Source organism: Protopterus annectens, chromosome 1.part0, assembly GCF_019279795.1.
Source record: "Protopterus annectens isolate FY-2018-M chromosome 1.part0, PAN1.0, whole genome shotgun sequence".
Classification (NCBI taxonomy): Eukaryota; Metazoa; Chordata; order Ceratodontiformes; family Protopteridae; genus Protopterus; species Protopterus annectens.
In genome coordinates, this window is record NC_056725.1 from 1,174,056,056 (window position 1) to 1,174,078,296 (window position 22,241).

At 39.6% G+C, this 22,241-nt stretch overlaps 1 protein-coding gene across 1 annotated transcript in view; it reads left to right on the top strand.

The window, feature by feature from the left end:
- The window catches only part of SCML4 (Scm polycomb group protein like 4), a 1,377,708-nt gene that overhangs the window by 714,342 nt on the left and 641,125 nt on the right, over positions 1–22,241 (top strand). The gene's annotated exons all lie outside the window — the stretch shown is intronic.

Here is a 22,241-nt window from a genome sequence, read left to right on the forward strand (position 1 = left end):
GGAAAAGGAAGTCCAGGACAATCAGGTCTCTAATGGTTTGATAAACGAGATAGAGCCCGCTCCTCAAAAATCTATAAGATACCAAATAAAGGAATAGAGCTTCAAGTCTCTTTTGGAAACACAAGCATTTTAGGCGTGGGATCTCTTTGATCATAACCCTTGAGATCTTTATAATTGTTTAATATATTTAGTGAAATACATCCTAAGGGTGGCATTATACTCAATAAGTGGCTTTATCACTGCTGAGTATAAGGGAGCCATTTTATCACTGCTGAGTATAAGGGAGCCATTACATCTTTAGATCTTGATGTTATTCCCTTTGCCAGTTATCTGGGCTAAATAAAAGGATTTCCTGGTGACCTTTGTCACATATTGCTCAAGAGAGAGACAGCGAGAGCTATCAATCCAAGTAGCTAGATCCGTAACTACATTTTCATTTTGTATAAGCATGTTGTCCAGACAGTATTGTGAGGAGAAGGGTTATCCTAAAATATGATGCTATTACACTTTTTAGAACTGTGTTTAAGCCCATTTTAGTACTCTGAGAGTTTACTATGGAGAGTGCATTCTTGAGGGTTTAGGCCTCACAGAGTGACTTAACAACAACCCCCCAGTTTGCAATTGTCTGTACACTTTGTTAGCCAGAGGTCTCTGCTCTCTGCAAGGAGATCTGAGAAGTAAATGCCAAAAAAGGAAAGGTCCCAGCAACAAGTCCTGAGGGATACTGCTGGTCACTTTCATACTTTCTGATGAGACACCTGCAATTTGCATTCTCTGGATTCTGTCTTATAGCCAGTTTGCTGTCCATCTTATCATGTATGAGTTGATTTTTAAAGCATTTAGCTTTTGTATGATATGAGCTTGGAGAATGGTGTAAAAGGCCTTAACATCTAGGCTGAAAAGGGTCCACTAGGATTAGTCTAGACTCTCACTTACAAACAGACAAAATTTATAAATAGCTGCATTTCTGCAACTGCCTCACACCCTTATTCCATTTACAATTGTTTGATTATTCTGCATTCCATGGTTTCAAATGACCTACGTTTTATTTTTCCATATGGCCTCCAGATGAAGCCATACCAATACCTTGTACAATGAATGGATGGCTAAGTATATTTGGAAAGTAATCCATGTGCTCTTTACCTTAGCATCTTTCTGTCAACCCCCCCCCCCCCCATCAACTGCCACTTCACATTTCACAACACAGTTCAGCTTTTATAGGTGTTTATTAATCTCCAAGTCCTGTCCTTAACCATTCTGCTTAGGCTCACCCTAGCTTTTCTGTGGCATCCTCTTTCCAAACTGCATAACCTTACACATCTTTTCATTAATTTCTGCCCAATTCATGCATTCCCACAGTGCTGCCCAACACAAACCTCTTTGGAGACTGACTTTCCTATCTGTGACTGCCACGGTTGTCACTACTTTAATATGATCCTGCTCTCCAAATATAGGCATATTAAATAGGAGTGCTACCAGCAGTGGATTCCACTGCTGTCGCCTTCCTACTCTGAGTCTAATATCCCCTCCAGAAACTTGTCAGTGTAGAATAAGTCTCCATAACATGACCAAAGGTGACAATTACAGGCAATATCTTTGAAGTCACATCTGTTTCACTAGGGGTTGGTATGATGGTAAATGTGCTTACCTCACAGTCACAAGGCACAGGGTTTGCTTCTCACCTTTGAATTGGCAAGGCTTAAAATGGCTCATACTTACCTATGAACTTACGAACATATCTCATGCTCACTCTCTTCACAGTGAGAAGTACTCCAGTTGTAGACCTAGGCATATGGGTGAAATTATTTTACAGTGGTGTATATCAGAGGTAACCCTCTCATATAACATCACATCCAACCTGCAATACATAAAAGTAGATGATTTTATAACTTAACATGACCTATATGCTGCATTTTCTCTTGGGGAGAGACAACAAGACAGAGTTGTTTATATGGGCATGTTTTATTGCAAGCTCTGTAACAGCTTACTTTACAGAAACCTATAATACTGCTGTGTTGTCAGTTCTTACCAACCTCTTATTAGGACAGGCTAGCATATCCTGGTATATTCCCTTTGACTACAGAGTTGATTGCTAGGAATTCAACACATCACTCAGAGCTAAAAAAGCCATTGCTTTGTCTATAAGGCCTCTACAGTATGTATGTATATGCTATAAAACAAGTGTTTCATGTTACAATCACAGAAAATAGTAATAACATACTCACACACATGTTTGTAGACTCAAAAGAGCTGAAATATTCATCCACCCATTTAGGTATGACCTCCTGTCTCATCCTTCTATATACATTAAAATATTATTTCTCAAATCAGATGTTACCGTAAGTTCAGTGAAAGCTGCTCTCCAGCTATGTATGCTTACAAAAGAATTACTCCACCTTTGTATAATCTCAGTTTCATGATAGCAGAATTGATTTTTTCTTCTTTTAAATCTGTGGCCAGTGATGCTGGAAAGTAGAATTTTAGAACTACATGGTCTTGTGTGCAAAGAATTCCATTTTTTTTTCAATTAAGATTGGGTAGTATTTAAAAGTGACAGCACATTATTGGTTATATTGGAGTCATAACTCATATTAAAGTGAATCTGCAGTATATATCAATTTATCTTGTGAAGTCCATGTATAAAGAGAGACAATTGCTTCATGTTTGATCTCTATGTGAAAGGTTAATGCCATTTTAATCTGTGTAAAATCATTACAAAAGTAAAACACACACACATTTATGTCTTGCATCAGGAATAATTTTAACATATTTCAAAGCACTGCTTATCTATCTAGCTGGCTAGTGGAACGTATGTTTTGCATGAAAAATGATAGTAAATCATCAGCAGTTGGTTTCTTGGTGGAAAAAACACCTATCTGTGGGGATTGAAAAATACTCTCCTGGTTGCTTACTTTGAGTATGTTATCAGCTATGGACATCTATAGCATTGCCTTTTGGTTTGCTATTTGTATCATTAAGAAACATTACAGCTTACATAGTGTCTTCATGAATATCTAACTTCAGAAACTAGTATGATGAGAATTCTGTCTTTATCATTATTTTAGTAAAACTGTTGGTATTCTTTCCACACACATTATTATCTACTCCAAGAGATATTTTTGAAATGAAGAGAAAAGGCCAATCTTAAACAGCGCCTGTTAGAGTGGGTTTCATTTAACAAATTCAGAGCCGACATGCTTGCAGTAAACACCTAGACTGCCAATTTCTATCTGAGTACCAGCAGACTAGTCCTTTAGTTTGTGAATGAGGAAGTGCATGACCTGCTGATTTGCATAGTCATAGATCATGACCTTTGAAGTGTGTGCTGGTGGTGAAAAAATGGTTATGTGTGGTGAATGCTTTTTTACCAGATATGTGTTAGTGGTTTGTGAAAGAAGGATGGTGGGGTAAGTAAGCAAATTAAATGTATTTACTTTGGCATAAGACTGCACGTGAGACAGGAGATAGTAATCTGACTATTTTTCAGTGACATCCTTGAGATTCTAATAGAAAAAAATAAATAGAGCTTATACAACATGTTTGGCAATAGCACCTTGTAGTCTGTGGAGAAACAATGAAGCCCAGGAGTTTTGGCATAGAAGGTTTAGACAATCAATAAATTTAAGATCAAGGCACCTTAACTGACTAATGCATTTTAGATAAATTCATGCCATGGGTAAAGCACAGTGTGATATAATAAAAGAATAATAATGCTCACTGACATCTCATTGGCTGTTTATCACTTTTTTAAATGTGTAATTAAGCACTAATTCAAAACTGTCCATCGATGTATCAGAATTTACCCACCGTTGGGGTGGTTTGATCAAGACTGTGAAGTCCGAGTGATTAAATAAAGCCAACCATGGGTAAATCTCGACATACCCACAAACAGGAGTGATTATTGCTATTATACAATGACATTATTTAAGAAAGACATTGCAATCTTTCTTAAATTATGTCTTTGTATAATGACACTGTAGTGTTCCTCTGTGTTATTCCTTGTTTACTGACATTCTGCATATGTGTATGGATGACTTACATTCCCAGTCTTGCATAGTACATCAGTGCAGTAGAAGTGACAGAGAAAGGACACTCTCCGTTGCTGTTTTATTTATTTATTTTTTTGCCTACATACTTTTAATGCAAGAAATCTGGACAAAGCCCAACATAATGGATGGAGAAAGGTCCAAAAATAGGGGTTAATTTTAAAAACTGCACTTGTAAACTTAGAAAGTTGTTAGAATAAGAAGTTTTGTGTTAGTGTGCATTTTTTGGAAGGATATGAAGCCTGAACCTGAAATATTTGTCACTGTTTAATAAATTTAGTTCCCAGTGGCTTGCCAGAAAAGTACAGTTTTTTTATAAGAAGCAGAGCAAAACTATAAGGCAAAAAATCTGGACATTTGTGAGGTATGACTGCCAAGATCTTTTGAGAGACCATGTAGAAATACAAGGAAAGTAAGGTATGCTTCTATATTTCTGATTCTTTACTTTTTGCAGAATGTACCTGATTTTGCTTATATTTTGCTGTGTCCCACAGCATATACAAATAGAAAGTATGGCTGCTCAATGGTACTTCGGTGACCAGACCTTTTTCTGTTCCTATATGCTCGATTTACAATGGGCATGCTGGTTGGGATGTCCCATCAGTGCACTTGGTTTTGAATAGTAATGAGCAGTCATTATATAAACTGCAGTGGTCGGCCTTAGGTCAAGTGGTGCCCTAGGCAAAAGGGCTCCACAGCGCCCCCCATCATCACCTGGTGCCCCCATCCTAGTCTATTTATACCATCCAGTTTACTGGAAAAATGCCCCTGCTAGAGCGGCGCCCTAGGCAGCCGCCTAGTTGGCCTATGCCTAAGGCCGGCTATGAGTATTACCTACATGTAACAACTAACAATTATCAAATCAAATTAAGAATTCAAAACAGCACTCAAACCCCTCCACACAGTTGAAATTATTGCACACATCAAGGCAAGATCACTGCAAAAGCAGCACATGTTAAAAAAAACACTTAAAACACCTCTAAAAGCACCACCTAGTATTTGTCACCCCTACTGTCTGACTAACTACCACTCCAAGATATAAAATGTCTGCAATATCTCAGAAAGATTATTAGTTTAACTGTAAACATATGCACATCTCAAGTTACTGACACTGAGAAGCTCAGGAGGATACAGTGTGCACCATCTTCAATGAAAACTTAGTTGCATACAATTTGTTTAAAATTATTTTCAGTATTTTTAAAATAAATAGCTTATCAGTATTTCTCACTGGCTCACTCCTTCAAATCAAAACTCTCATCCTGTTACTATAAAATTTCAAAATTTGCTACTGGCCACAGATCTAATACCCATCACTGTATCTCCCTACGCCAAGTGATTTTTTTTGCTCCGACTGCCTTTTCCCACCTAAAAAGCGAATTTCTAACTGATCTGTGCTTTAAAAAGTTTAAATTGCATTTGCCTTCTGCTTTTTACAGTTTTTGCACTTGTTTTATATCAATTTAAGTCATTTTTTTATTGTATAACTGTTGTAGGCTACACACTAAAGTACGATAGCCTGTTTATAGCATTTACAGTGTTTTCTGTGTGTTTTTCTGCAGAAAATATTCTCTTTTCCCACCTTTACTGAACTAGATTAGTCCAGATTTCATGTTTTGCTGAATTCCGGACTGTGGTATAGTTTCCTGTGTTGCCCATATCCTTACTTGGATAGGAGGAAGCTTCTCTGTTCACTAGTGAGAGTGGAGAGCTTTGAGCAGCCTATCTGTCCCTGGAGGAGTGGTGTCAGCCCTGAAACTAGTAGCTTATTGGCCGTTTTGGGTCAGTTCCTATCTCTTTCAGTTCCACTGCTTTAAAACCCACATTTGCGTGGTTTTGCACGATTTTGCGCATAGTGCAGCATCGGGCAGCACCGCTTAAACGGGTTTAAACTATTCCCGGCTCCACAAAGTCTGCTCTTCACTTTTTCCCCTTAGAACTGTTCTAAATCTCAAAGTAAGCACTCTATTTTCATTCTAAAGCCCTGCAGTTGCTCGTATAAGTAATCTTATAAGTAAGCACTAATAAATTAAAGCACTACACCCTCTTATACTCCCTTTAAGTACTTGGCTCCCTATTGGTCTTTTTTGATCAGTCAAAAAGTAGTTCCTTATACTATTCTGGCATGTCCAAAAGTCAGTTTTGGGTTTACTCTCCAGTCCAGCTGGTGAATTTAGGAATCTTGAGGCAGTGTTACAACTGCCTTATGTACACAGACCACCCTCTCCTCCTCCCAACAAGCTCAAATATATGTGAGAGATGCAACTATATAGCCAAACTAGAGGCTGAGCTCTCTCAACCCAGTACTGGCGTACAGTCAGGAGGAGAAGGTAACCACACACACCACAAATCCAGTCTCACATAGACCTATCGCAACAGCAAACCAAACACATAAACAGACAAAGACATACTCAGAGGCTCTAAATAAAAATCTGCCCAAGCAGCAGATACCTCCAAAGCAAATATCCAAGCAATCGGTACCCCACAACAATACCCACATATCACATAGTTCACAAAGTCAGTGTGCTACACAGTCACACCCTTAAGGCTAAACAATACACCTAATAAACTTGTAATAGGTGACTCTATTGTCAGACACACTGACGTCCCACTCATCAGGCTGAACAAGGAGAAGGTCACTGTAAGCTGCCTGTCGGGTGCCAGGATCCGCCACATAACACAAGCACTCAGGTCACTCCAAAGCAAGTACAAATATGACTCCGTCATTGTCCATGCTGGTGTGAATGACCTGAGATGTACCTCCCTGGACTACATGAAAAGAGACATAGAGGAGCTCTCTGATCATGTAGCCCAGGCCGGTATGACCCTGACCTTGAGTAGCGTCTTACCCACACCAAGAATGATGCCACAGTATAAAGACAAAATGATCAATTTTAACAATTGGCTAAAGTATTGGTGTCATTCAAAGGGGATCTTGTCAGCCTGGGATGACATGCTCGACAAGCCACGTTGCTTCGCTAGGGACAGCTTGCACCTGTCACCCCTGGGCTTTCGAATACTGGCCAAGGCTCTTGCCACCCCCATAGTGCCTTTTTTAGGCAAGGCTCAAAAGACAAACCCACCTCCATAGACAACACAAGGAAAAAGAAACTAAGGGTAATGCTGCTCAATGCCAGAAGTCTAAACCTCAAGATGCACGCACTCGAGGCTCTCCTCAGTATGGAGAATATCGATATCTGTGCAGTAACAGAAACCTGGTTTAAGGCCCCGAGAGCACCCCAGCACTACCAGGTTATACCTCATACCATGCTTTTTGACCCCAAAACTCGGACTGAACCACAAATGGAGGGGGAGTATCCATATTCATCAAAGATACCCACACCTCCAGGTTAGTGGCACTGCGCGAAGCATCGGAGACCATCCATGTGCAACTAACAGTGGGCAAAACTGCCTTTCAGTTTGTAGCCTGCTACAGACCACCCTCCCAAACTCAGGAACCCCACTCGGCTTTCCTGAGAACACTGAAGAATATGAAGGTCTCTCCAAACACCATCATATTGGGTGACTTCAACTACCCAAACATAGACTGGGAGCACTACTCAAGCCCCAACACCCTCACCCAATGGTTCCTAGAATTTATAAACTCAAATGCTATGGAACAACTGGTCACCACTCCCACAAGAGGGGAAAACATATTGGACCTGATCATCACCAACATGGGGACTCTGTGTTCCATACCAGAGATATACCCCTCATTGGTAAGATCTTTCCATAAATGAATCTCACTGGACATCCATATCCCATCCCCACCCCCAGCCAAGGAAACCACGGTGAAGAACTTCTCAAAAGCAAAATTCACAATTCGCAAAACCGAGGTGGAATCCTTCAAAGCCCCCGGGCCAGTGGAAAATACTGCCCAAACCGCAGAATCCTTTACAAACGCATTCTATGGACACCTACAGGAATGCATGGATCGTGCTATCCCAAATAAAACCAAGACTCACTCTTCCAAAGGCAGGAGACCTGTCTGGTAGACCGCAGCCAAAAATAAGCTATACAACAGAAGGAGGAAGCTGCTACATGATAGAGCAAAATCCCAAAAAGGGAAGGCATCTCTGATCAGTACTAGCAAGAAACTACGATCTCTCATAAAATCATCTAAGGCCAGCTTCGAAAGAAAAATTGCACAAGACGCTAAAGATAATCACAGGGCCTTCTTTAGTTATGTCAGGAACCTGGGTGGCAGCTCCCAGACATGCTCTGAGTTAGTGCAAAATGATAAAAAATACACTGAACCCACAGACATTGCCAACATCCTGGCAGACAGGTTCAGTGCAAACTCCCCCCCCCCTCCTCCCCAAAAGAGCAAATGTCTATCCAAACAGAGTGTAGCCACCCTGACATCACAGATGCACAGGTGAGAGCTGCCCTCTCCAAAGCAAAAAACACAACATCAGTGGGACCGAACGGTGTCCTGGGCTGCATCTTACATGAGCTCCAAGAAGAACTGAACCCTCACATAAAGTCACTGCTCAGTCTCAGCCTTACTACAGGATATGTACCCAAGGAATGGCATACAGCAACAGTGGTCCCACTCCACAAAGGTGGTGCCACAACGGACCCCAGAAACTATCGCCCTATAAGCCTGACTAGCCTGGTCTGCAAAGCTATGGAGTGTATCATCATGTAACTCATAAACAAAGACATTGGGAACATCCAAACACTGGATCCTACCCAATTCAGCTTTGTTAAGGGCAGATCTTGTCTTTTGAACCTGGTTGACTTCTTTGAAACAGTCACCAAGGCCATAGATGAAGGGAAGGTAGTCCACACAGCCTACCTGGACCTCGCAAAAGCCTTCGACACAATACTCCACTTGGGCATCATAAATAAGCTCACCAGCTTAAATATCAACCCTTATGTCACAAAATGGGTTGCAAACTAGCTCAGGGATAGAACCCACATGGTCAGAATTGCAGGTGCCATGTCAGACTCTAAACCAGTTACAAATGGCATCCCACAAGGCTCAGTCCTGGGACCTCTGTTGTTTGGTATATATTTCTCTGAGGTACAGGCTAACATGGGAGGACTATGGCTGACCAAGTTCGCAGATGACTGCAAACTGGGTGCCATAATCGACTTGCCGACTGACACAGGCATCCTCCAAAAGGGTCTCACAGAGACGGATAACTGGTGCCAGAGCCATGGCCTAAAGCTAAATGCCAAAAAGTGCATAGTCATCCCCTTTGGGAAAAACAAAGTGCCCACAAATTACCACATGGGTGGTAATCCATTAAGTACGGAAGAAGTAATTAGGGATTTGGGGACCCAAGTAGATAGCAATCTCTCCTTTGACAATCACGTTGCCAAAGTGGCTAGAAAGACCTTCTATACAGCCCATCTTATCACGAAAGGGTTCACATTTAGATCAAGAGAGGTCATTGTGCCCCTTTTCTCATCACTCATCAGGCCCATAATTGAATACAGTGCCCCATTTGGGATGTACCTTACCCGACACCTGCAGCAACTGGAAAGACCCCAAAAGTACCTCAACACGAGGATCAAGGGACTCAAACAGATGCCCTACGCAGTTAGGCTAAAGAAACTCCAGCTCTACTCAGTTGCTTACCGCCTACTCAGAGGCGATCTGTGCCTGACGTATAAAGCCATGTCCAAACCAGAATGAATGGACATGCTCCACCTCAGGAAATCCAAATCCCTTAGAGCCACACGCTCCAGGGACTTAAACCTCAGCACAGAAATAAATAGGACATGCTGGAGGGACAGATTCATATCCCAGAGGCTCCCCTCACTCTGGAACAAAATCCCAATCCATGTTAGGCAGAGCCACCTCAATGACCCTCTTCAAGAGAAATCTTGACGAGTGGATGGGAGATCGTAGGTTTACCCCTGGGATCTTTTCTGTGTCCCTACTAGACAGAGGCACAGTAAACTAACCTTAAAAGGGCTATCTTCTGTGACCTACTATACAGAGGCACAGTCAACTAATCTAAAAGGGTGGCGAAAGCCAAACACACTCTGGCTAGGCTTATAAATGCCCTAGGGCAGATAGCCTAGTATCAACCTATGAACTGGCTTGAACTGCCCAACTATCTTACCTATGTTCAACTCATCCAAGCACACAAACTTATTTTCAGCCCCTCCCTCTGCCCCTCCTTTGCCTCTACCTTCCAAATGCACCTTCCTAACAGATGCCAATGTTCTAACTTCCAAAATGTAATCAAACTACATAAACCTGCCTGCCCTCCAGGCAAACATCTTCTTTCTTTCTGTCTAGCATGCCAATGGAATTCTCTCCCACTCCTTCTCTGTACCACTGACAGTCTCTCTATCTTTAAAACTTTACTTCACTCGCACCTAATCTCACAATGGGAATGTTCTTGCTCTCATCCAACATAATATCAATTACTACCATTTCCCTGTACCTTTTTTCAGCCTCCTTAGCCTAAATTTTTCCGATGCAACAAGTTATCTTTATACTATTAACTTGATTGCAATGAGAATGTTGTAGGTACTTTCTCCATCTAATCATTAGTTAATTGCCCTAATTAATACTATTTTATGTCTATGCCTTACCAAGTATTTTGTATACTTTGTAACTGCTGTTATGTTTGTAATTTTTGTATTTGATTACTTTGTATTAATGGAGCTTTTCTCCCCAGGGCTTCATTGAAAGTGGCCCAATGGACCATCCTTGTAAACAAACTGCAATCAATAAATGAATAAATAAATAAATAAAATATGTGGTATGTAGTATTTTACTTATGCTGTGAAAAGTTGTCTCTTCAAGTTTCACCTTTCAGTGAAGGTTGTCAAGGTATGAATAAAATACAGCAGATGCCAGTGAAATTCACAACATTATTATGCATTCCTGGTTATACAGTCGCTTTATTTTATTTAGTACTTGTTGTTTAAGTACTTTACTGCGGTGGTGGTGCTGCGGTAGTGTTGTCGCCTCACAGTTAGACGTTGCCCGTTCGATCCTCAGTTAGAACGTCTTCTGTGTGGCGACATGCATGAACAGGTATTTCTTTGTGGAAGGTTGTGCGTTAGGCCCGGCAAGCCAGCACGTAAAACTCAACTGCCAATCATTAGCGGACCGGAGTTCTGCTGTGGCGACCCCTAACCGGAAAAAGCCGAAAGATACAAACAAACAAACAAACAAACAAACTTGTTGTTTAAGTACTTTAACATAAATTACCAATATCCTCAATATACTTGTTAGAACAGGAGGAGATATTTAAAATTAGGTATGATTTAAAAAAAAGCTTTGAGAAGATATTGCAAGGGTAGTAGTATTTTATTGTATGCAGTATATGCAAATCCATAATGATCTGCATCTGGTGATAAAAAAATAATTTTCCACTTTTACAAACTATGTCACAGACTGAAATGCTTGTCTGTTTTTTAACTATGGGCCATGGGTTGCACTGTTCCTCTTATACATAAATTTGCTGTGTGATTTTTAGTTGTGATACACTGCTGAATATGAGGTTGCTGATTCTTACAGTAGTGTATAATACAAGAGAAGTTTACCTCTGTAACACATTGCTGTTTCCATCCTCCATGTATATGGAGAACTAGTATTGGTTGCCTGGATTCCCCTCAAGTTGCTGGAGGCAGGGCCACTCTCTTGCATGGAAACAGGATTGTATGCATGCTTTTGTTGCTTGCAATAAATAATCACTTTCATACACTTTTCTGGTTTCTCCATTTATTGGGATTAGCACAAATTGAGGATGTCTTATTCTGACAACAATGATGAAATACTGTAGAAGAAACATGCCTAGACAAACTTGAAATCTGAAAAGAGCTACTGTGGTAGGAAATGTTTCATTTGATGCTCATTCAAGGCTGGAAAGGCAACTGTAAAGTATTATTTCATTTTTATTACTTTTGTTTCCAGTAGTATAGAAGTGCCAGAAGAAAAGAAGTCAGTTTCTTTAAGTGCTTTTTGATGGCAAACAGCTTAAATAGAAAACTGCTTCATCCAGAAACATCAGGCAATCAAAGATTTGAAAATTTCATTAATTTTCTGAAAAGTGAATCCTTTCTAAAACAAAACATAAAAATGCAGTACTTCATGTTTAATCTTTGCAGTGATAAAGTTGATGGCTCTCTCATTTGATATGTTACTGAGCTGTGGAAGTTACCCCATGACTGTAATTATAGAAGAAATTTGCTAGTGCAATAGACTGAGCTGTGGAATAAACAATGAGTGTAGTAATGGTGAGTGTGGAAGAGAGATGACGAAGAGTACAGGCAGGATGGAGTGGGTGCAGAAGAGTGTCAGGAGTGATTTATCACAGACGAGTACCAGTAAGAGTGAAAGGGAAGGTCTACAAGAGGGTAGTGAGACCAGCTATGCTATATGGGTTGGAGACAGTGGTATTGACAAAAAGGCAGGAGTCAGAACTGGATGTGGCAGAGTTAAAGATGTTAAGATTTGCACTGGGTGTGATGAGGGTAGACAGGATTAGGAATAAGTATATTAGAGAGTCAGCCCAGGTTGGAAAGTTTGGAGACAAAGCCAGAGAGGCAAGAGTACATTGGTTTGGACATCTGCTGAGGAGGGATGCAGAGTATATTGGGAAAAAGATGCTAAGGATGAAGCTACCAGGTAACAGGAAAAGAGGAAGGCCTAAGATAAGGTTTATGGATGTGGTGAGAGGGGACATGCAGGTGGTTGGTGTGACAGAGCAAGATGCAGAGGACAGGAAGAAATGGAAACAAATGATCCGCTGTGGTGACCCCTAACAGGAACAGCCGAAAGAAGAAGAAGAAGTAGTGTGTAGTCAGAGAAGGGTGCTGGCTGAGAGTCATCATTTGCTAAAAACTTCTGAAATTACCAGAGCATGAGAAGCAGCTTACGACCATGTGTTAAGTTTGTATAAGCATGTAACAGAAGCTTATGTGATGTAGGAAAATTCCATTGAAAAGGACAGATCCAGCAATTCAAAACATACAGAAGTAATATGCAAAAGAGGCAAAATAAGGTCGAAGCATTGCATATTGGAATGGTGAAAGTCATGTCTGTGAACATCATTAAACCTACACTGCCAAAAGGTCAAGAAATGGAACTCTTCTAAAGCAGAACACAGGTTTCACTGCTATAACCAAAACTATAGAACATTTTCTTTGGGGGCGGGGACAAAAAACATAACAAAGCCTTTGCAGCTGACTGCACCCTCTGAATCATCCATACTTAATATCATCAATTCTGATGTTGATGAACCTTTTGGAAAAAGAAATGACCCCATTTTTGTGGCTCTCAGTAAAGTGGACATCTCTTTAACAAGCACCAGAATGTCGGCGTATTGCATTCAGTTAAGTACATTGCACTCAATATTAGGCTTAACCACTGGATCTGCCATGAAAGCACATTTAGAAACTTCCACTTTGAAACACTGATGTGGCCTCTGGTTGTGTATTATATACTTAGGGCAAATTATTACCTTCAACCTGATTTCAAACTTATAAATGAGAGTTTTCATAACTGTGAACTGTTTGGTCACACTGGCAATGTTTGTAAAAAGACAAACATAGTTTTCAAACAGCACTAACAAGGTTACAACACCCAAGTCAGAATAAAAGAGCAAACGTAGAGTAGGAGCCATTTTGCATGCCATGTGCAGGAAGCTGAGAAAATGATGAGAGAGGCTAATATGAAAGAAATAATGATAAAATGTACACCAGAAAGTGTCTTCTGTCATGTCGGCATTGAAAGCAATTGGTGTTGACTGAGGTAGATACAGGCTGCAGGGTCACTGTAGTAATTAGTACACAGTATGTAGGCTGCAGGGTCACTGCAGTAATTAGTACACAGCATGTAGGCTGCAGGGTCACTATAGTGATTATTACACAGTATGTGGGCTGCAGGGTCACTGTAGTAATTTCTACACAGTGTGTGGGCTGCAGGAGTCACTGTAGTAATTACTATACAGTATGTGGGCTGCAGGGTCACTGTAGCAATTACTACACAGTATGTGGGCTTCAGGGTCACTGTAGCAATTACTACACAGTATGTGGCTGCAGGGTCACTGGAGTAATTACTACACAGTTTGTGGGCTGCAGGGTCACTATAGTAATTACTACACAGTATGTGGGCTGCAGGGTCACTGTAGCAATTACTACACAGTATGTGGCTGCAGGGTCACTGTAGTAATTACTACACAGTATGTAGGCTGCAGGGTCACTATAGTAATTAGTACACAGTATGTGGGCTGCAGGGTCACTATAGTAATTAGTACACAGTATGTGGGCTGCAGGGTCACTGTAGCAATTACTACACAGTATGTGGCTGCAGGGTCACTGTAGTAATTACTACACAGTATGTGGGCCGCAGGGTCACTGTAGTAATTACTACACAGTATGTGGGCTGCAGAGTCACTATAGTAATTACTACACAGTATGTAGGCTGCAGGGTCACTATGGTAATTAGTACACAATATGTGTATTTGTAGAGAAATGCAAATGTACCAGAACTTTAAGAATATAGGATTGCTCTACCGATATATAAAGTACAGATGTTTGATGACCTGGGAGCTGTCCATATTCATATTCAAACGCCAAGTCAAGAATCCACCTTTGATTGATACAGCAGAGTGTGCCATATTTGTTGTACTAATAATGTTGGTTGAAGGAATTGACTTTAGACTGAAATGCTGTAAGCCAGCTGTCTGAGACCAAGCAAAATATCCAGAATGTTATGCAGCATCATAGTTGATGAGTATTTAAAGATATTATGGGGACATTGGAGGAAACTGTTACGAAAATGCATATGAATAGCAGTGTACTTCCATTTTTTCCCCAAGAACAAGATTGGTTCCTTGTATTTTGAATACAAATGCGAGAGTAGAAATAACCTTCTCTTGTAAGATGAAGATATAATTCAACTTGTAACATTTTCAGTCTGGTTTGTACTTTTTGCTTATATCATGATAATGAAATTATTTTAGGATCTGTGGTGACTGCATGTGTATAGCGAAAATTGCATCATGCATAAAATATTACCTTATTGCCAAGGAGGATTTGTGTGTTGTGTTAGCTGGTGCAAAACAATATTCAGAACTGGACATCAGTCATAAAGAGTAACAGACTGTTAGAGATTCTGAAAAGCATGTGACAGTAAGCACTCATGAAGATTTGTTCAGATATAAAAGATGACTTTATGGAGTGCCCTGTATACTTCTTATATCTTATAATACATTGGAAAGCATGTTGCGTGGTGTTAAGACGTTACATTGTACCTCTGCAATGTTTGGTAATGGGCAGAATAGAAAAAGAGCAATTTTTATATTTTGATTATTGTGCTGTCTAGGCTAAGAAATTGTGGTTTGGATCTGAAAAAAGATAAATGTGTATTTTTGGTAAATGGGATGATATTCCTAAGTCATAAAGTTGATGCAACAGGCTTGCATCTATACCAAGACAACATGCAAGCAATTTGTCAAGCACTAATGCTAATTAATATGACAGAACTGAAAGCTTTTTTGTGATAGTTAATATATTCTCACAAACTGCACATGGCTACATAAAGATGTAAGCTGATACTGTAGAGCAGAACAAAACAGAGCTTTTGCGTTTTCTAAATAAATAACTACAGTCTTCTGAACTGGTACTTGCAGGATATGATAATAACAGACTACTATTACTGTCATGTGATTGATCTGTATATTCTTGTACTGCAAAGAGCACTACAATTACTGTCCAAATTTAGGAAAAAGACAACTTTGTTAAACACCTCAGAGCTGTTAAGCTCTAGTCTCAAGCAAGAACGTAACAGGAGTCAGTGCAGGCCATCACAGAACAGAAGCAAAAAGCTAAAACAGAATTAAAAGTTGCTAAAGCTGTTTTTTTTTTAATGATTACAGGGACACTTGCCTGCTTGCCTTCTGGCCTCTGATTTCGTTAAGCATTCTATGGCTTTGCAAGCTGTAGGAGACTTTAAGCTTCTGCACTTGTTTTCCATAGCTGGTAATACGTGGAGCACATAGAGCTCCATGCACTGCAATGAATTATGACTGGGTCTCTCTGAGCTCATCCATCTTTTGAGGATGTCAGGATTCACTTCGCAAGCTTTGCTTCACTGTGCTGTTGAGGTGAACTTTTGGATATCCATGTCTCAAACAGGTAGTACTGTGGTTGTGATCAGGGACTGAGTCGTAGTCTTCTATGTGGTACAGTGCTTTCACATAAGGTGTTATCTGAAAAATGTTAACTGATTCTGATAGTATCACTGGTTATATGGATAGAACCCTAACCGCTGCAAAAAAAATATTCACGGTTAGACAAAATAAGGTCTTTTGTTTTTGGAGTAAGTATGTTTTATAACTATATTTGTAAGCACTGTGGTACCATTCAGACATGCCATAAACTAGGCATTTAATTATTTAATGAGGTGAAAGCTATGCCACAGATGATACTTCCTAGAATTCTGAGATGGTCCAAACTTTTAAAAGCATATGAATGTGAAATAATTTATTTTGCAGGCGGAAGTCACATTAAGCAGATTACCACTGTTTCAGCATTGAACCACTGTTCCGTCATTTATATAATTTATAGATTCATAGGTACTCACTAGGCTATTGATCTGTGTGAACCAGTAGAAGCCTAGCCTTATATTCTCATGGTAGTCCTTTTGCCCTTGTATTTTGAGGTATGATTATATATGAGTGGACAGAACAAGGATATGTTTGGATATTTACTTATGCCCCTTTACTTAAAGGACATGGATGCTAAGCTGGGGCAAACTTACTGTTTACCATTTAATCATCCACGTTTTGTTTGAATAGAGAAAGAGAAATACTGAGCTGTATGCAGAGTGGAAGAGGGTTCCATACCAGCAGTATTATCTGTGATACATATCTGTCCCTTCAACATGTCCTATTTATGTTATGAAAGAATTTGACATCCCTTGATTGGGTGATTATGCTACCATTGGATTTGCAATTGTGTAATAGGTCTGACAGGATAGGGTCTATTGAGGCTGTATTCCAGAGGAAGAAGTTACCTCTTAGTAGCTTGTATGATATTGCGAAGAGGGATAACACTCGGAGATAGTTTATGTTTGGACTGGTGAATACTGAAAGAAGCATTATTCAGTGATCTGGCTAATGACAGCCAGGTACAGTGGAATGATTACATTCCTGAACCCAGGCACCATACGTTTAGATATAAGCTGTGCAATGAAAAATGACTTCCTTACAATGGTGGACACATGGAGATCAAAGGGCAGTTCATTGTCAACATAGGTTCCTGGATCATTGACTGTGGGATCAGCTTTCAGTGGTGTGTTGTCAGTGTGATAGTTAACTGCGGTGGTTCTTTTACATGAAAGATATTCTTGCACATTTCTTGGCATTTAGATTTAATCCATGGTTTGGACACCAATGATTTGTTTGAGTAAGGCCTTCTTAGAAGAACTTGGTGTCCCCTGGAGAGTTTATGATGGCACCAAGTTTACAGTCATCGGCAAACTTGGTCCACTGTAAACTCCTAACAGTAGCTTTGACCTCTGAGAAGTAAATACCAGGGAGGAGTGGCCCAAGGACTGAACCTTGGGGCCACTGTTAATGACAGGTCTTTTGGAGGAGGTACAGCTGCTCACTCTAATTTCCTGGTTCCTTTATGTGAGCCAATTTCCAATCAAAAAGATACATAAGGGATTATATTTAACGTGGAGAGTTATCTAGATGTTTTGACAGTGTTGCAGTGGCAACTATTCACAATAGGTTGTGAAGAAGTAAAGATGTAAATGCTGGTCAGATTATGAAACCGTATTATGAGTGGTTTAGGTTTTCCATACTGTAGAAAACTTGAATTTATACCTTTCATGTGAAGAAAAATGTAACTTATTGTATATGTCTGCTGCATGTTGAGGAGAACCCCAGTTCTAACCCTTTCACAAGCCACCAAATAGTTGTGTTTAATCCTAGTATCATATGGATGAAAGGACCATCAATAAGTTATTTTTAGCAGCCAAACATGGCTTTTGACATTGAGAAGATTGTAGGCATTTTTGCTACAAGTCAAAAACATGTCTAGTGTCCTGTCACTGCTCTGTACAGGGAGTCAGGGCAGTATATTTACGATAGTGTTTCAAACTGCCCTGAATTTACAGACTTGACTGTGATGGAAGTAAAAGTTGATCTGGCTATGCACAGTCTTGTTTATTAACCAGAACAGAAAAAGATTACCATATTCCGAAACCTCCTGCATGTATCAAAGAATATGTTATGACAGGTTTCGTAGCCAGATCTGGTATTGTACGTGTGTAAAGCACTACTGTAGTTTTAAGGGGGAAGGAATGTGTAATACAAGTACAACAGAGTCTGACTCTGTTAAACTAATGTTCCTTCCTTTGTCAGTGTTTAGTTTGGGATCAGTGGCATGCAACGGACAGTGCTCCTGACCATTCACATTTCAGAGACATAAACCTAAAGAAGATTTAAATTACTCGCTGAAGTTTTAGTATGCTTCTGATTGAGACATATCATACACGTACTACAGGAAAGTAAAATAAAACATGCATTCCTAGTATTGAATATTCTATACTTATTCAGCTGCTTAGGGTACAATATCTGTAATGTGAAGTCTAACTATATATAGCACAAGGTTTCAGTTCCAGTGCTTGAACTTGAATTGGTAATATAGCAATGTCTGTATCACCGAAAAATCATACAGTATCTAACTTCAGGTGACAGTGAATGACATCTTCATTTTTATCTGAGAGCAGCTTTGCCACTTCTCTCCATATGGTGACATTATGCCCACCAAACCTATGCCAGTTACATATTTCAGCTGTGACGTTACCCTTACAGTAAAAAGGTCACACAGACAAACCAGTTTATAAAAACTACAAGAAAAACCTAGCTAAGCTAGAGTGTTCACTGTGTGACACCTTAAACCTCCTGTAATAGAGGCCCATGGGATACATGCATGTTTCAGACTTCTTTTGACCTTATCAGCTCAGTATAAGTGGAATGTTTGGCTATGCTTTAGAAACACAGGGTCTTTACACCCAACTGATGCCTGTACCCATTAAGGTGATCTTTTTACTCTTTGGATGTTAGGTGGGATATTTTGCGGACACCTTAATGCTTCTAGGGAGTGGAGTTTCTTGTTTAGACTCCTAGCATTGAGCAGTAAGACCTTTAGATTTTCTTGGTTTTGATTTGCTACGTTAGAAGTATTTTCAGTTTGGCATTCCCTAAAAAGGCAGTATGGGGGAGGATGATGTTTTAGCTAATATTCGAAAGCCAAGACGGGAGAGGTGCAGACCATTCTCGGCAATGCAGTGTGGTCTGCTGACCATCTGCTTCCATGCTGACAAATACTGCACCCCCTTAGAATGACACCAGAAAGTATGCCAGTTACTAAAGTCATTCATCTTTTGTTCATATTGTGGCATCATCCTTGGAGAAGGTAAAATGCTGCTCAATGCTAGGCTCATACCAGACTGAGACACATATTCCGAGAGCTCCATGATGTCTCTCTTCATATAGTCTAGGGAGGTACATCTCAGGTCATTTACACCCACATTGACTATGACAGTCATAATGGTACTTACGGTCCAATGACCTGAGTGCGTGCGTAATTACAGAAGATTTAAGGCTAGGCTTTTCTTGTAGTATTTACCCTTGGAGTAAAGGAAAATTTGTTTTGGTAAATCTCTTTATTAAAAGGAAATAGATGTCTTTGTCAGAAGACTAAGTTATTTCATTCGGTCCTGAGATTATGTGACCTCACATTTCGAATATTTCAGTAATGGAGGTGTGGGGAAGTGGCTTACAGATGATACATTTAATGTCTTGTTATTTTTCCATTAAACAAACAATCTGTTGTTGAATTTTGTTGTGCCAGTTTCATTACGCTGCTGTTTTTTTAATTAAACTTTGCTATTTTGTTTCAGTAGACGTTATATTAAGAACCAGCATCAGATACTCTGTTTCTTCTTTTGCAAGCTGTTTGAAACTAAGCTGTTCTCTTTAATGACTAAACTGTACATTTTACTAGGTTTTTTTTTGTTAGTAAAGAATCTTTCCTTTTATCTGTTTGTATATCATCTCCATTTGAAGTGATAGATGCATATGAGATTACTGTTGACCAAACACGAATGTCAGTAGTCATTCAGCACTGTGCAGTTTTACTTCTTGGTATAATCGATACTCATTCTTTTCATGTTTTGCATATTTAGAAATGTACATATGAAGCAGTGATCACTGAACTACAGTAAGCTAGTAAATTTCATACGAACAGTAATGGCAAAAAGGGACTGCATACTATTGAGTAGTCTATGTTGTAGCCCAAGGTGGTTATTCTTGCTTGTCTTGCTTCCCTCCCTTCCCATTGCCTACCCACACCACCTGGATGACTTATTTTATGTATTTCCTTACCTTGTCTTAATCTGAATAGTAAGACTGGCCAAAACTGCACTGAAATAACTGAATTAAACCAGGGTTCCAGGGGCCACTCGGCCCCCATAAGTCATGGGATACTAGAAATTCCGAGGTGCTTTTTAGCACTTTTTTCCAACCTCTTCAGCCAGTGATGGGGTGAACAAAATATTAACCAAGGAAAGTCTTATTTAATTTCAAGTAAGAAATAAATTGTGTCCAAAATACAATGTTCAAAGCTGACAAAAATAGTATTTCACCAAAGACTCCAAAACACCAAAGTCACAAAAAAAAACACAACGGAGGCAGCTACTGTGAGCAAAATCTGTTTACTGATGCTTTTGGTTACGTATGTGCCTGTCACTATTGTGTAATGCCCACAGATAAAACGAGTCGTAAGATTTTTACACATACTGTCTCTCTGTATCACACACACACACACACACACACACACACACAAAATCAGTTATAACCAGTTTTGTGACAGTATGCATCTCAGATATCTACTTGCATTCAAATTAATATTTAAATACACAAATAATGTCCCAGAAATATATTTCGGCACACTGCAATCAGAACCATACAGTGCAACCCACTGCAACCTCCTCTGCCTTTCAAATTCTTATCTTAAGCATCATGGATGAAAATCTGAAATGAGGAGCAGACTTTAAATATTGTACTTAATTACTTAGATAGTTGTTAGAATAGCTGGTTCTGAAACTCGCATGTCTCTCATTACATACTGACTACAGTCCACAACAATTTTCAAGAAAACCACAAATGTTACCAGGAACAGACCAAACCATGAGACACAATTGGGGATAGCTGAAAGCAGTGTCCTTGCACAAGCAAAAAAAAAAAAAAACAGTCTCATACACACATGCATAGCATACACAGACATACATCGACACACACACACACACACACACACACACACACACACACACAAACACACACACACACACACCTCAGATATCTGCTTTTCTTCAAATGAATGAATAAATACATAAAAGTGTATTTCAGATCGCTGCTATCATAACCATACAGGTCATCCCACTGCAACACCCTGTCTGTTGTTGCAATCTTAGCTCAAGAATCAGGAACAAAGACCAAAAAATAAGAAGAAGCTTATTTTCACAGTTCAGTCACATTTTAGGAGCCATAGTAAAGTAATTGATTAAAGGGGAAAGTCAACAATAGAATGCACTGCCAAAGGAAGTACAGTTGAGAGGCGGGTGCTAATTGGGAGGAAGTTTAGCTCCCCTAGCTGCTGCAGTAAATTCGCCATTGAATTCTTGAAAACAGTACCTGCTTGCGTACACTAGGGACAACACATTTCTTGAGGTTATATATTTCATACTGATTGTGAAGAACAAATTTCCATCCTGTATATGTTATATTAAGCAGAATAATTAAAAGACAAACATTACATTCTTTCTGTGTGTTTTGTTCCACTTGTATGATATAACAACAACTTACAGTACAGTATAGGTTTTGAACTTTAGATAAAAAAAATGAGTTTTGCAGGGAATTGCTAGTTGTCATAGTCCGATGAACGTAAATAAATGAGATGCGAATATTTGATAATAGATTTGAACTTGTGTGTTCCTTTTTTTGAAGCTCAATCTCTGAAAATTAGACTTTCAAATCATTTTCAAGTTCTCTGAGAGTATGCATATATCACCACTTTGCTTAATTCAGACACTCTAAAATTGTAAGTTTTGATGCGTGTGTGCGCGTATGTGCTATATGTATGTGTACACGAGTGTGAGTGATGAAGAGAGGGGGAGAGAGAGAGAGAGAGAGAGAGAGAAAGATG